This window comes from Triturus cristatus, chromosome 3_2, assembly GCF_964204655.1.
Source record: "Triturus cristatus chromosome 3_2, aTriCri1.1, whole genome shotgun sequence".
Taxonomy (NCBI): Eukaryota; Metazoa; Chordata; class Amphibia; order Caudata; family Salamandridae; genus Triturus; species Triturus cristatus.
Window position 1 is genome coordinate 218,022,545 of NC_140584.1, and position 15,666 is coordinate 218,038,210.

At 48.8% G+C, this 15,666-nt stretch overlaps 1 protein-coding gene across 1 annotated transcript in view; it reads left to right on the top strand.

Annotated features, from left to right (window-relative positions):
• The first annotated feature begins 8,815 nt into the window (after nucleotides 1-8,815).
• Nucleotides 8,816-15,666, top strand: part of LOC146857046 (histamine N-methyltransferase-like) — a 383,299-nt gene continuing 376,448 nt past the window's right edge. Inside the window, exon 1 of the mRNA XM_085647543.1 lies at nucleotides 8,816-9,013. The gene's annotated coding sequence lies outside the window, so the exon portion shown is untranslated. The remainder of the gene's footprint in view (nucleotides 9,014-15,666) is intronic.

Here is a 15,666-nt window from a genome sequence, read left to right on the forward strand (position 1 = left end):
TATTGATTCCATGATGTGTTCAGTCTTGCATGTGTAGGCACAGTTTACCCTCTCATATTGTACATGCATGTGATAACTCTGATGAACCACATTTAACCTCAGTGTGAGGCCCTCCGGCCTGCACATAAACTGCCCAATGTTACAAGGAGCCATCACTAAATGGACTGAGTGAAACATGTGTGTTGTCCACCACCCTCTTTATCAATGCGCTATCTTATGCCTGAGGATTGCACAGGACAAGACTACACCTTGTGAGAAGAGTGTCAGAATGTAAGATCGTGACCCTAAATGTGACCAACATGACACATGTAGCCATGCACTGGTGAAGGACATTGAGGGGTGTGTAGTGTTGGACACAGTGAGTCTGCCATGACACATCATTTCCAATGTATTGTATGTAATGCTCACTCCGATACTGCATAACAGATGAGGGCCATTATCACATTGTTTGCTGTGCTGGCACTCTGCATATGTATGAGATGGCCATGTAGTGTGTCCATCATCATACATGTCTACATTTCTATGAGATTATTTGATCCAAGGGTACTCTGTATCATGCTGTATGACCTCTGCTCAACATTTATGTATTAGTGTGTTATGTTATTGCATGCTCCTGAACTGACACACAGTGGTACACAACACATTGTCACTGAAACTTCCTCTTCTTGTCTCCCATGCCTGCAGCTTAAGGTACATCAGCGTAAGGTGATATGGAGGGCCATTGCACGTAGGGTGCGGGCTCTGGGTGTATCTAACCGATGGCATACATACTGTCAAAAGAGGTGGGATGACATCTGCTGGCTGAGCAAAAACATGGCTGGGGGTGCTCCCTCGGAGTGGCAGGTTGGCACGCAGGAGCATGACAGCACTAATTGCCCACATCTTGGAAGTAACATAGCCAGAGGTCAATGGACGCTTGTGGGCCCATCAGCAGCAAGATGGGGGTGAGTATTATGTGAAGTGTGACCTTGGGTGTGACTGACTGCATGAATCCCAATCCTAAGCCAGTGCGAAGCTCTGTGATGTATATAGTGTGATGCAATGGCTTCTAAGTGGCCTCAGTGTTGAGTGCAGCTGTTCTGCATTTGTAAAACATGTGGTTTTTCATGTGTTTAAACACCTGACCCTTGTCATTGACAGATGAGGTGTGGCCTAGTGACATATGCTGCAGTATGAGTGTCATAGACATGAGCTGGCAGTGAATGTAGGAGAGTAGGGTCTGCTTCACATGGGTACCCCCACTTTTTGCTGGGGTTTCACTGTTTTTCGACCTTAGTCTGGCTGTGGCCCTGCTAATCAGGACCGCAGCCGAGCTGGTTCCTCTCTAAAATGGTTTCCATGTACATTAGGTACATATCTAATTGCATTTTGGAGTGCCTTATAAGCCCCTAGTATATGGTATACTATGTACCTAGGGCATAGGTACCACAGATGCCTACCAGGGGCTGCAGCATATACTATGCCACCACTGGGAAGCACTCCAAAATGGCACCACAGGTCTGCTACTGCAGCCTGGGTAAGGGGGTGCTTACACCCCTTACTGTGGTATAGGCTACCTATATCCACACATATATACAGACACATATAAACCTATAAGCCACTTCTATGGCAGGCCTTGACAATCCTGAAGGCAGAGTGCTTGGTTTTATGTGAGAGGGTGCCCAAGCATGAGCTGAGCCCCTCTGCAGCTTTTGTAAATACTTCCTTATGGATGTTCTGTGATACAGCCATACCATATACTCTTAAGTGCACTATAACCTTGCGGTAAATGCTAACTTTGGAATGGCTGCTTCAAAACATGTCGTGTTTGGTGTCAAACGCTTTGGAATACTACCCCCTCCCCACCAGTTCTGGTGGCGGGGTTAGCATTCCACCCTTCTAGAGGGATAGACATGTTCACACTGGCTAAACCAGGTAGGACTTTCCTGAGCCCTGGCATCACAAAATGGATGCCTCTGCCACAGACACGGGTCTGGCCTCCTGCTGCTGACCGAAACTTCTGCAGGGGATGCATGGACAATAGGTTTCCTGTCGAAGGGAGGTATGACCACCTCCCCAGACAGGCAGATATGTATTGGGGCTTGGCGGGAGCACTCTCTGGTGCTTTGAAGTCCTGCACTGGGGGCAAGTTTGCTGTCCCTGTGCATAGCCCAGTTCAAACCAGTTGCAGGGTCTACCTGCCCCTGCTCTGGTGTGCAACTGGACAAAGGAAATGGGTGTAACCACCCCTCTTTCCAAACCCTCCCATAGGTGGGTCCCTAAAGTATGTCCAACCCCCAAACTTAGTATAAGTATGGGAACCCAGTCCTTGCGACTTTAGATTACCCTGGACGAAACTCTGCAACATATATCCTGGACCTTCGACTTTCTATTTCGACTAGAAGATGGAAGAAATCTCCCTTGGGGTCAAGGAGTGACTCCCCTGCTTGGCAGGCACCAAAGAAGCAACTGTCTGGTCTGCAATTCCAAAGCTCCAGCTGGACGCCGAAGTTTCTGCATCATCAGAGGTGGATTTCCTGACTTTCCCGAGGCTACCCTGAGTCCACAGCAAAGCTGAGGCCCATGGCTATCGTGCGTGACATGGAACTGTGAACCCTGGGCACCGCATACTATTGCTGGTATATCAACTTCCTGTTTATCCTTGAAGTTCTGCTTTGGGCTCCGAGTAGCCCCCGCCTTGAGCACAGACTGCACCAAAGATCTCTGGCCTCCACTCCATGAGTGACCCGTGGGCCAGGTTGCAGTGCGACCGCTTGAGGCTCCTTCATGATCGCTAGCCCGTTGGCTAGTAGGTACCCACGAAGGCAACTCCTCTTCTGCTTGGGCTTGACCTTCTATGTTCTACTTCAACTATAAGACTGAAGAAATCTCCCTTGGGGTCAAGGAGTTACTCCCCTGCTTGGCAGGCACCAAAGTAGCAACTGACCGGTCTGCATCGCTGAAGCTCCCGCCGGACGCCAAAGTCTCTGCATCACCAGAGGGAGATTTTCAGACTTCCCTGAGGCTACCCTGAGTCCACAGTAAAGCTGAGACCTGTGGCTTTCGTGGGTGATGTGGAACCGTGACCCCTGGACACCGTGAACTTTTTCAGCAACACAATCTTACTGGTCCTCCTCGAAGTTGTGCTTTGGGCTCCAAGTAGCCCCAGCCTTGAGCACCTCTTGCACAGAAGATTGTTGGCCTCCACTCTATGAGTTACCCATGGGCCAGCTCCAAGTGCGACCACTCGAGGCTCCTTCGCGATCACTAGCCCATTGGCTAGCAGGTCCCCACGAAGGCGACTGCTTTTCTGATTTGGCTTACCTGATTGCTCCAGATGTGCCCTGACTTACCCTTGCTGGGTGAGTCCCTCAGACCTTGCTGGTCTGCACCGCAGTCCTTTCTCTGAATTCCAGTGACTTGCCGTTGCCAAGGCTTTTTGGGTCCATTCCGGTCGCCGACACTGCAGCACCCCACAGATATTGTTGGACAGCTCGAATCCGGCTCGTCTACTTCATCGACGCCTCCTGGACCTCGTGGCTGAAGAGTTAAGACACCGATCAACTCACCTGAAGCACCCGACATCTGTGGGCATTGGTCCATTCTCCCCTCGGTCACTGGCTAGTGACCCAGACTCTGTCCCCTCTGCATTCAGGTTCCTTACATCCTAGATCCAGGCTTCGATCTCTTTGGACACTTCTCCTCTTCCCGGCAGCGGCAGTTCTTTGCAGGCTTCCATTGAAATCGACGACGTGACCCGACACCAACAGACACCTATGCACCCGGCTTCCCTGGGTGAGGTAACTCGAGTACTCCGGTGCTCTCGTGGGTTCTAGCCCTAGAATTTCTTAAGTCCAAAAGGGTTTGGTTCACACTCGATTAGAAGTGTCCCTAATCTTTAAATTTCAAACCGCGACATTGCCCTTAGAAGATAATAGGAACCCGCAGTTGTGTTTTCACACTGCATACAGCTCCCGTGGGTCCCCTGTGTCACTACCTTGGGTGGTTCCTTGGGGTCCCAGTGATTCTAGAGGCAATAGGCCTAGTGCCTGTTCCAGTCGTGGTTCTTATACCACTTTTTTGGTATATGGTATAGTACCTGGTGTGGTTGTCCTTTCATTTAATCATTCAAGAGATTATAGACTTGTAAAACAAGCTGTTTTACATTCCTTCTTCAAGACTTAGCCTGAAGGCTGCTCTCCATAGCTACCACTAGGATAGCTTTCATATAAGTTTGTCTTTAACCTTTCACCATAAGGTGTTGTTTGGACTGATACAAGGTGCCCACTAGAACGAGTGGACAGCATATATCAGGCCACCTTCTCACACCAATCATATAGACCAATGTCATCATGTTTAGGTAGAAGCACGTGCACTTTAGCACTGGTTAGCTGTGGAAAAGTGCTCAGTGTTCTAAGGCCAACATGTGAGGCAACAGGCAAAATGGTTGGGGTTTTCCCCCAACCATTTTACCTTTTGTCTCCCATATTTGCTGATCTAATGATGACAGGTTTGACACCCCAAAACCGTAACGATTACGCATTACCGTGGAGCCTTAGTTGGCATGGGATAGCTGGCCTCTGTGCCGGTGAGTAGAGCCGCTCGCTTGTGAACTGGAATGTGGACGGAAGGGGGAAGCCTCCATCACTCTTAGTGCACTGCATGTCCATGGGGCACCTCGTGCTAAATCATTTGTAGACTACCTGATTCTGGGTCAGGGTTTCGTAAGTAGCGAGGCGGATACCTTGTTGTGATTTTTTTGAAAGTCATCCTCTGTTCATAGCTTTTATCTTACTGCGTGGATGCCTGTGCCACGAGGGATGGGGTGACACCCTGTGGAAGGCTGCCTCCAACATGTGAAGTGCTGCATGGGGGCTCCTTCTCCTGTCCTGCATCACCAGGTGCAGGAATGGGGGCAAACACTTTGGAGGTCAGCATGGTGAACAGATGGCCAGAACAGACACCATCGAAGCCGCTTGGATATAAGAAGCCAGTCAGTGGCTCAAGGAAGGGTACTCTTGAGTGCTATCATCGTTGTCATCTCCTGCCAACATTCTGGTCATCAGGTTAGGCCAAGCCACCTGGTCACCAGGCAGAGAGACCAAATGACTAGCCAATGACAGACTGCCCAGATGACCAGTCAGTTGCTGTCCGACCAGTGGCCAAAAGGGTCTGCCGGAACAGCCAACTCCGACTTTTGTCTCCCCCCAGATTCTGTAAACCCCCACGATAATGAAAGAAAAATGGCTTTCCAGATAGGCTCTAGGGGAGACAAGGTGTTGGCTGGGGTTTAACCCTCCTTAATTCCAGGCTCTTTCACCAGGAAGGTAGAACACACCAACCCAGGGCTTCTTTTGCTGATGGCCTGGCGTGACAATCCTCACCTTGGGCATGGTGGCTGCAGACTGGCAATGACCCTCATGACCTTCCAGGTTGAGGAGCAGAGACAGGACCCAGTGTGAAGGTCCAGGCTGATACGGGGCTAGGTTGGCATACCCCGCGGTAAGAGCAAGGAGGGGGAGTGTCAAAGCACTTCCCTGAGGCCCCACCCAACCGGCCACAGCATCCATGTCTGCCCGCAGGAAAGGGCAGACAAAAATGAAGAGCCGGCTCCCGCGGCAGCATACGAGGGTGCTGGCCAGTCGGGGAGCTGGCAAGAGCAGAGAGCAGCTGGGAGTGGGCTCCCCATGCTTCTCTCCACCTCACCTGGATGCGGGGTGCCTGGGTGGGACTGGAACCTTCGAGGAAGTGAAAAAGTGGCATGAAGCCACCAAGATGGAAGCACGGCTCTTTCCGGAGCAACGAGAGAGCCGCTACTCAAATATGCACAAGCAGGGGTAAAGCAACCCATAATGCTTTGCAGGGCCTAGGAAGGCATGCAGAGCAACCTGGCTTGGTTGTGGCATGTGGTGACCCCAGGAAGATGGGGTCACTGCCATTTATGTGCAAAGGTGCAGGGGGAGCTGCAGGAACAACACAGTCTCCCCTAGCACGAACGTGGAAAGTTCCCACCCAAAGTCTCTGGGGAACTTGAAGGAAAGAACCCCTCAAGCTGATGGCTAGGTCTACACTGATGTGTGAAAGGCTGAACATGGATTGTCTTCATGGAGACACCCCTTAGGGGTGGAAATGTGTAATTGCACTGTTGGTGGTTTTACTTAATGTTGTTCCTTTTGGGGACTGGAAGTCACATACAATTTTTGAAATGATAAGTAATTTGGATATATGTTGCTAGCCTTTCCTGCCAGGTTGTAATTGCACAATCATTGCATTATAAATGTGAAGCCTTTTAGGGGCTTTGATTGTCTTCCATTATACCTGCTATCAGATATGTTAAGTACCTGTCATTCTATGTGAGGCCTAGACACGTATTCTTGCTACTGCGTTAGTTGAACAACCAGACTGTCAGACACTGTGATTAAAGTGTGTATATTTTATGTTCAGTATGAGATGCTCAGTCAGTGTTATGTATCACTATGGCAGGTGGTCCTAATAGAAATGCTTGATGAAATTATGGGATGGGCTGTCGCTGGGGTGGTGCCAGTGGGAATGGCCCCGCTCCAGGGTTTGGTCAACCCACTGCATTTGGGGGCAAGATGATGTTCATACATCTGAATGGTGGTATGCAGGAGGGGTGAGAATTTTACGCAATGTTAAGAGTATTTCCAACAGCTTGTAAATTGATGCATAGTATTGAGTAGTGTGCGTGTAATAAATGTACTCTTCCTTTTTATAAAGAAAAGTACAGACTGGACAATCAATTATTGAGTGTTATTTCTGAGTACCTGTAAATGGCGATTACTAGCCTACACTATCTCCCCTGAGCAAGCCTGAGACTGCTCTGCAATGCGCTACAATCGAGTGTTGGGTTCCCAGTGAAGGACAAATGTAGACCCATTATTTGTGCAGGCCTCACAACTAATGCGTCATTTTCCAACATTGGTGTCTAGCGGCAGGAAACATAGTATCCCATTCTGGTACGCATTGACAGCATTTGATAATTCCAGTTTTGCCACACATTACCTAAGCAGAAAGGAGCAAATAATAGAGCACAAGGCTCTGAGAAGGGTTCAAAGGTTTGGTTATATGAAATAAAGGTATGGGAAAGGTAAGCCCCCAAACACATATGTCATGTGAAGATATTATGGTTTAAAGGTTAAACTGTATTGATATGACTGAGTTATGTTGATTGTAATGTGATGGAGGAATAGGGCTTTCCAGGAAATGATTGCATACCAGTGTTCTAAGCCATATTGTTCCCTTTGAACCCTACACACACTACCTCTGCATGAGGCGGGAGTCTGGGTTTCCTACAGCTTGGACAGATCCTGTAATCTGCTTGTGGGAGAGAGGCAAAGCCCTGGCTTTTTCCTCTGAAGCCAAGGCTCCAGGCACAAGGCAGGGCCATATCCATACCCAGGCCAGGGTGGCGTTGGATCAGGCAGGATTCTGGGGCTCCTGTGGCTGAACAGTTCCCAAAATCCTACACCCCAGGAGAGGCTGGTGAAGCCATGGCTATTGCCTGGGAAGTCAAGGCTCCAGACACTGTGCACTTTCACCTTCCCTACCTGGGCCAAGATGGCATTGGGCCAGGAAGGAGTCTGTAGGTTGGACAGCTCCCACAATTCCATCATAACAGGCTTTTGCCTGGGTTTGAAGGGCACTAAGCATGGCCACCTTACCTACCCAGGTCAGGGTGGCATTAGGCAAGGGAGGAGTCTGGACTCCTGTTGGCTAGACAGCTCCTGGAACACCCACCCCCTGTAAGAGGCAGGTGAAGCCATGACTTTCAACTAGAAACTAGGGTCACAGGCAGGGTCACCTTCCCTACACACAACAGGGTGGCATCGGACTGGGGAGAAGTCTGGGGCTCCTGCAGGTTGAACAGCTCATGTAATCCCCTTCCTTCATGAGAAGCAGGCAAAACCATGGCTTTCCCCTGAGAAGCCAGGGCTGCAGGCACCAGGCAGGGCCACCTCCCCTACCTGGGCCAGGGTGGCATCGGACAAGGAAGGAGCCTGGGGCCTTTGCAAGCTGGACAAATCCCTCAATTCCCTGTTGGAGGCCCGGTCCCCGCAGGCCCGTGGTGCCATCCAGCAGACTGAGACTCATACCCTGGTCAGGGCAGGATATAGCCCCCCCACACAAGGGTTGCCTGGTTTTAAGACAGCCACTAGTTAACTTGTCAGCATCCAGTGGGCAAAAGCAGGGCCGGTCTGGGAACAGAAACCGGCCCTGGAAAACTGCTCAGCCGGCCCCCTGGGAGGGAGGTGTGGCGAGATGTTTGCTAGAGCCGGTTTCGGCCGATTTTGTTACCGGGGGCCGAAATTGCTGTCCTCCTGTAACAAAAACGGCCCCCCACCAGGGGCTGAAAACCAGTCCCCACCCAGGAAACCCCTGGTACCCGCTACAATCAGTCCAGCCCTGGGTAAAAGGGTCACTTGTGACATTTTCATTCTCAAGGCCGTTCCAGCCAATGCACGAGCATAGGGTAGTGAACCACATAACCAACCCTGCCTTCCTAATGTGAATTCCTCCCAGGCCTATCCGAACATGCAAAGAATCTTCGCTACCTCTCTCAACGGGTAGATATAACGCACAGCTACATAACTGCACATGAAAAAAAATTGGATTTCAACGGTTTAGCTAGAATTACAGCTGTTAGTTGGCAGCACAAAACAGAACTCCGTGCCAAACATTCACTGTGGAATTGGGAAAATTAATGTTTAATAATCGACTACTGTCTGGTAACTCATTTCTGCTGGAGACAAAACCACACCTTCTGTCCCGAAATGCCGTTCGGTGTGGGTGGAGCTGTTGAAAGTTTGACTTGGCAGGTTCGTCTAGTGTTTTCCAAGTTCCAGATATAAGCAGCTCTCACCCTGAGACTTCAAATCGAGTCCTCGAGATCGATATTACCTAAGTGAAAACGCTTTATCATTTCTGAATAACATCTCCAGAATTGTAATCTTTTTCTGCGAGCATTGCTTGCTGCAGCCTCAAAGGAAATTATCATAGTGGAGTAAGGAGTTAGGTAAGTCTCCCAATGTTTATTTAACACATGTGACTATTTTCTTTGCTGTACATTTGGGTAAACACATGCTAGGTATTAGCTACAAATTCGTATAGTTGTATCTACGTTCGTTTATAAAACCGATATATATTTATTTAACATGCAGATTTACATACTGGATTTAAAATAACTAGTTAATTTCAGACTTTTCAAGGCTATCCCTGTTTGTGACTTTTCTTTCCTATTTTGAATCAGTGCAAATCTTGTAAATATAGAGTGTGTCATTCGTAAATTCTACTATCCATGATTTGTGGATTATCCAACAGTAGAGAGTGGTTACGAATGTGTGTTTTTCATTATCTGCTGTACCAACAGTGGATATTTGAACGTAAATAAGCTACTGATCATGTTTACATACTCATTTGTTCAGTTCAAATTAACCAGCAAATTACGACAACCAACATACGCCAATTATTTACATAACACAACTCAAAAATTCCTCTGTGATGGTACGTTTTTCAGGGGTCATTAGGTAATTTGAGCCTTTTACCCCCGTGTAAAACAGGTGAGAGAGAGATAGCCATCTGCTGGCTCAATTTCAAAATGTGGAAACCAGATAACCGAGAATTAGTACCTCCTTCCCTGCTTTTCCAAAGTGTGTGATCCTCAGCAAACATTTTATTTCACAGAGCTTATTTTTTCTTTATTTTCCCACATAAGTGTACATTTAAATACTTGATTTCAGGATATGCACTTTACAAGCTCCTTTAATGTTTGATTTTTTAGACTGTAATCGTGTTCCATCTTTAATAACAATCTCTGCCTTGTTTAGGGTTTACATGTGTGCTGGCTTGCCTCTTAGGCCACTAATGGCATTGTCGTTGAGGAGAAAGAAATTACTGTTTCTAGGTTCAAACTCATTAAAGTTTCTAGGTCTGATGTGCTAAGGAAAAATACAGTGTTTTTTACACGATATACATTACAAATGTTTTCATGGCTTGGATCGTATAGCCAATCAAGAGCCTCGACCTAATTTGCTGTTGCATCCACCTCTATTTGCAGCGAATGGTTAGTACATGGAGCAGCTAGTCATTTGATAAAATGAGTTATAAAAAGTGACAACTGGAGATATGGAGCCTTGTCTACACACACAGTTTTGACAGCTCTGCCATAAAGACTTCTCGCAACAGACATGAAGAGTGTGTGCAGTGAAAATACATTTAAAACATGTTATCCCTGGGCAAGGAGTCCTGGCTATTGTGTTGAACATGAAGATAGTCATGATTTCCCTGTGAGAACTACCAGGCCAGTTGGGACGGGCGTGGGTCAAGCTTCTGGAAGGGGTTTTTGGGAGTGACACTCCGCAAATGCATTCTTGGCTTGTGGTTGGGTCTGGGGGCCCTGGGTCGTGTTTGTGATGTCTGTGGTCATAGAAGTGTTCATTGAAGGGGTGCACATGTGCTACATTCTGGAATTAACAAATAATGGCAGTAGTAGGCTTAGAAAGCAGTACCAGCCTCATGTTTCCTCACATACACTAGCAACCAGACACCAAGAGGTGATAAGATGTATGCTGACAAAGTCTAACCACTTGCAATAGCTTGGGATAGCATTTCAACCCATCATGTTTCACCCAGTGTGCTACTATAAACAGAGGCCCACACAATGCAAATCTCTTCTGACCCTGTTCATCATAGAAAGTGTCCTCCCTGAACCTTGGACATCTCATCTTTCCACCCTGCTGCTCTCTGCTTTTTACAGTTGGGATATTTGAGATTTACAGCCCCAAATCTCTCTGGCTAAGGTACACCCCTGTCAAGGACACTCCAATAGCACTTTATATTGAAATTACGGAATGAAATGTAGTTTTCCAAGGCTTACTCATGTTGTTGCCACATTTTGTAGAAGGATTTTTATGTTGCATATCAATTTTCCCTCTGTATGCTGTAATAATAATTCCGAAACAATTCACACAGCTCTAAAATACATTTTATTTTATATATTTATGTGTTTGCTGTTTCCAGATTGTCTCGAAATAGAAAAAAAAAAGGTTTTTATTCCTTTTTGCAATTCTCTATAGGTTTCTCCTGTGATTCTGGATTGACAAGTGTTCATGGAGAAGACCCATCTGGCCTATGCCAATGTTGGCTCATGCTCCCTCTCTTGCTGAATGACTTTCTCCCACCCCTCAGTATTTTTGCACTTTGCACAGTACCTTTTGTCCACTGCTATGGTTAGGTTGCACTCAGCAAGGATCACTAAGTGAGGTTGACAGTGTCCTAATATGGGCTAACAAATGTGCCTGCACTTGTGCTTCTCTGCACACTGATCCAGGAAAGCAGGGCATGTACCAGTTGAAGAGGAGGTGGCGCCAGAGTTGCATTGTTCACGATGTAGTGGATCGTACCACTTGGGATCTTCCTCAGGCACAATCATAAACCTCACCATCTAAACAACCCTGTTTCTTATTGATGAGTACTTCAGACTGGTTGAAGTTCTTTCCGTTGGAGTGGCATTTCCTTTAATACTTTATGTGTTTAATAGTAAACTGCAGGATGAGGTCAGAATTGTCTAGTGCCCTGATGTTTCTTGGCGCTGAGTTAATTCAATCAATCAGGGATTTATAGGTCTCACTACTCCCCGGTGAGGGTCTCAAGGCACTGGAGGAGGGGTTATTCAGGCAACTCCGGTCATTCGAAAAGCCATGTCTTGAGGCTCTTCCTGAATGCTTGCAATGTGGGGCTTCATCTGATGCTGAGGGGGCATTTGTTCCTGGTGTGGGCCTCGATGTAGGAGAAGGATCTGGCTCCTGTTCTGGGTCTGTGGATGTGGATGTGGGGGATTTCGGCCAAGGCCTGGTCAGTGGAGTGGAGGTTTCTCATCTCCATTGAGGTATTGGGGTCTGGTGTTGTGGAGGTCTTTGTAGGTGTGTGTGAGCAGCTTGAAGGTCACTCTTTTATCGACGGGGAGCCAGGGGAGGTATTGTAGGTGCCGGGTGATGTGGTCTTGTCATGGGATGCCGAGAAGTCTGGCTGCGGCGTTCTAGACGGTTTGGAGTTTGTGAAGTAGAGATTTGTTGATTCTGGCATAGAGGGCGTTCCAGTAGTCCAGCCTGCTGGTTATGAGTGCGTGAGTGACGGTTTTCCTGGAATCTGGGGGAACCATTTGAAGGTCTTGTGGAGTATGCAGAGGGTGTTGAAGCATGTGAAGATACAGCGTTGATCTGTCTGTTCATGGTGAGGGGGAGTTCAGTATGATGCCAAGGTTGCAAGCATGGTCCGCGGGAGTGGGGGGGCTGCCGAGGGTGTGGGGCCACCAGGTGTTCTCCCACACAGAAGGGGTGGATCAGAGGATGGGGACTTCTATTTTTTCTGAGCAGAGCTTCAGGCAGCTGCTGCACATTCCAGGTTGTGACGTCCTTCATTCCTTCCTGGAAGTTGTGCCTGGTGATGTTGAGTTCCTTGATGAGGGAGAGGATGTGTTGGGTGTTGTCGGTGTAGGATACTATGCTGAGTCCGTATTTTCTGACGATGGTTGCAAGGGGGGCCATGTAGATATTAAAGAGTGTGGGGCTCAGGGAGCATCTTTGGGGTAATCCTCATCTGATCTCTGTGGGTTTGGAGAGGAAGGGCGGGAGTCTGATTCTTTGAGTTTGGCCGGCTAGGAAGGAGCAGATACAGTCTAGGGCAGTTCCCTGTATACCTGTGTTGTGGAGTCTGGTGGCTAGTGTGCAGTGGGAGACAGTGTCAAAGGCTGCTGAGAGGTTTAGTAGAATGAGGGCTGCAGTATGGCCTTGGTCGAGGAGTGTGCAGATGTCATCCATGGCAGCTAGGAGGGCGGTCTCTGTGCTGTGGTTACTGCGGAAGTCGGATTGGGATGTGTCAAGGATGTCATTGGATTCCATGAAGTTCGTCAGTTGGATGCTGACGCTCTTCTCTGTGACTTTGGAGGCGAAGGGGAGGATGGAGATTGCAAAAAAACGGGAGAGAGAGGGTCCACAGGAAAAGTTTAACGACCTCCACAGACACTTTCCCAACCAACTCTCGCAACAGAACAATGAGGTGCGTGACACGCTTAGTGTTATCACTCGTTTGCTTCTGCGGAATGAATCCAGCCTGATCGGGGTCAACAAGCACAGGCATATAGGGTGCAGTCGAGGGGCTAGTATGCCAGTGTAGAGCTTCAGATCCATGTTCAGAAGCGCAACGGGCCGGTATGACCCACAATCCATCTTGTCCTTCCCTGGCTTAGGGATGACGGCTATCGCTGCTTCCAACATGGAGAAGGGGACCGCCCCAGGTGCTGCGAAGGAGTTGAAGAGCCGGGTGAGCAGAGGAGTGAGCATTGAGCAAAACTGCTTATAAAAAGCCGCGGTGTAGCCATCGGGGCCAGGCGATTTGCCTAGCTTCAAATGAGCAATAGCTGCTATGACTTCCTCCGGCCTTATCTCTCTCTCCATGTGAGCTGCTTGGTCTGGTGTCAGGGTGGGAAGACGAGCTTGGGCTAAGTACGCATCTATGTCCATACTCTCCAAAGGCTGTTCGTTGTAAAGTTGGGCATAAAAGTTGTGGAAGATCTCTGCAATAGCCGTGTCGCCCGAACACATCACTCCTGCTCGGTTCCTAATCTCCTGGACTCCCTCTCGCTGTCGAACCTCCCAGAGCTTGTGCACGAGTATTCGCCCACATTTATCCTCGCCAGTATAAAAGGAGTGCCGCAGCCGCATCGCAGCGTATTCCGCCTTATCACGGTCAATAGCAACCAGCTGTGCCCAAGCTGCCGTCAGCTGTCGCCATATCCGGGGGGCCCGGTACACTGGTGCATCTGCTCTAGCACACGTACCTTCTGTGTCAGCTCTTCCCTTTTCGCTTTATGGTCCGCGTTGTCTGCGGAAGAGATGGCAATGACTTCACCTCTGATGACTACGTTAAGGGCCTCCCATCGAGTAGAAAGAGCTGTGTCTGGACTGCCATTGTGTAATAAATAGTTCTCTAGTGCACGCTGTATCTGGGCGACTGTGTCTGGTCTGTGCAATAAAGTGTCGCGGAAGCGCCAGTGTCTAGTAGGTCGCCCTATCTGTGGAAGGGCCAGTGTGACCTCCATTAGGGCGTTATCGGACAGAGACGCTGCCAATATGTCGGCCGAGAGAGTAACAACGCGGAGAGCCTTCGAACCCAAAAGTAGTCCAGTCTGGCATATGTTTTGTGTGTGTTAGAATAATATGAAAATTCTTGTGATCGAGGGTGGTGTTGTCGCCATAAGTCTGTAAGGTCTAGGTCATGCAGCCTAGCGAGCCCTGTAGGTGAGAGGGCGCCAACCTGACTTGTGCGTTGTGCTGATCTGTCTAGGTCGTTGAACACCAAGTTGATATCCCCCCTATCAATATGTGATGCTCCTGAGTTGCCGTAGCCTCCATGAGGACTTCATGTAAGAATCGTTCTCGACCTTTGTTGGTGGCATAGATAGACCCCACAATTAAAGTGTGACCACCTATGGTAAATTGGTAAGTGAGAAGTCTGCCCTTAATCTCAAACCCTTTCTGCACCATTTTTCCCAGGAAAGCCCTTGAAACCAAAATAGCCACCCCTGCGATCTTGGTGGGTTTAGAAGAAAATAATTGTGTCAGAAAGGTGTGGGACCTAAGCCGGTGGCAGTCCTTGGGGAGCAGGTGTGTCTCTTGAAGGAGGCAAATATCTGCCCCTGTACTCTCTAGATAGGAAAGAAGTGCCCTGCGTTTGATGGGGTTATGGAGCGCTCTCACATTAAGAATGAGAATCTTAACTGATAGTGGCATCTAGTACCTAGAGATGGATGTGGCACCAATCGTGATTATCGGGAGAGCAAAAACCCGGGAGAAGCTTGCAAGGGGTGACCCTCAACGCCAGCGCAAGAACGAGTAAACAATAGTACCCCATGGACTGGGGGCCCCCCGGAAAAAAGTGACAGAAGGAAAGAGTAAGTAAAGAGAGGATTAGAGCAAAGACCAGCAAAAAGTGGAGCAGAAAAAACAGGGCACAAGCGCCAAAAAAGGTCCTGAGTTCTATCATTAGTCCGTCATCCAAAGAAGAACAGAGAAAAGGTCTATGGGGTTGTCGTGCGGTCCTCTCCACCCCAACCCCCCAAGCATCAATAGAAGGACAGAAGCATGTTAGCCAGGCTCAGTCACGTAGTCGACACCTTGGCCAGGGCTTCTGGCAAAGCCTCGAGTGCGGCCTGTTGCTCTTTCTTGACCACCAGTGGATCTGGTCGCTGGGCGCGGTGTGGTCGGCGCTGTTGCCTCTATTTCAGACGACCATCGCTGGACCCATGATCTGAGCGCTCCCCCTCGTCTGCGTCTTCTGGGATAGGGATCCTGAACAGTTTGCTTGCCTCAGACAAAGAGCGGAGTTGGTACAACTTGCCATCATGCCTGAAAACGAGGCGGAATGGTTGTCCCCAGGAATAGGGAGGGCCTCCGTGATGGGCCGGAAGATCTTAAGTTTCTGGAGCGTAATAGCAGCAAGGTCTTGGTAGAGGATGGGCGATTGGTTGCGGAAGGTGACCGATTGAAGCAATCTAGCTTTGCGTAGAATTTCTTCCATGGTGTTGAAGTCCTGGACGCAGACCAAGATGTCTGCCAGAGGTGCTGTTGCCGCCCTAGGTGGGCCCACCCTGTGCGCTCGGTCCAGCTTGAG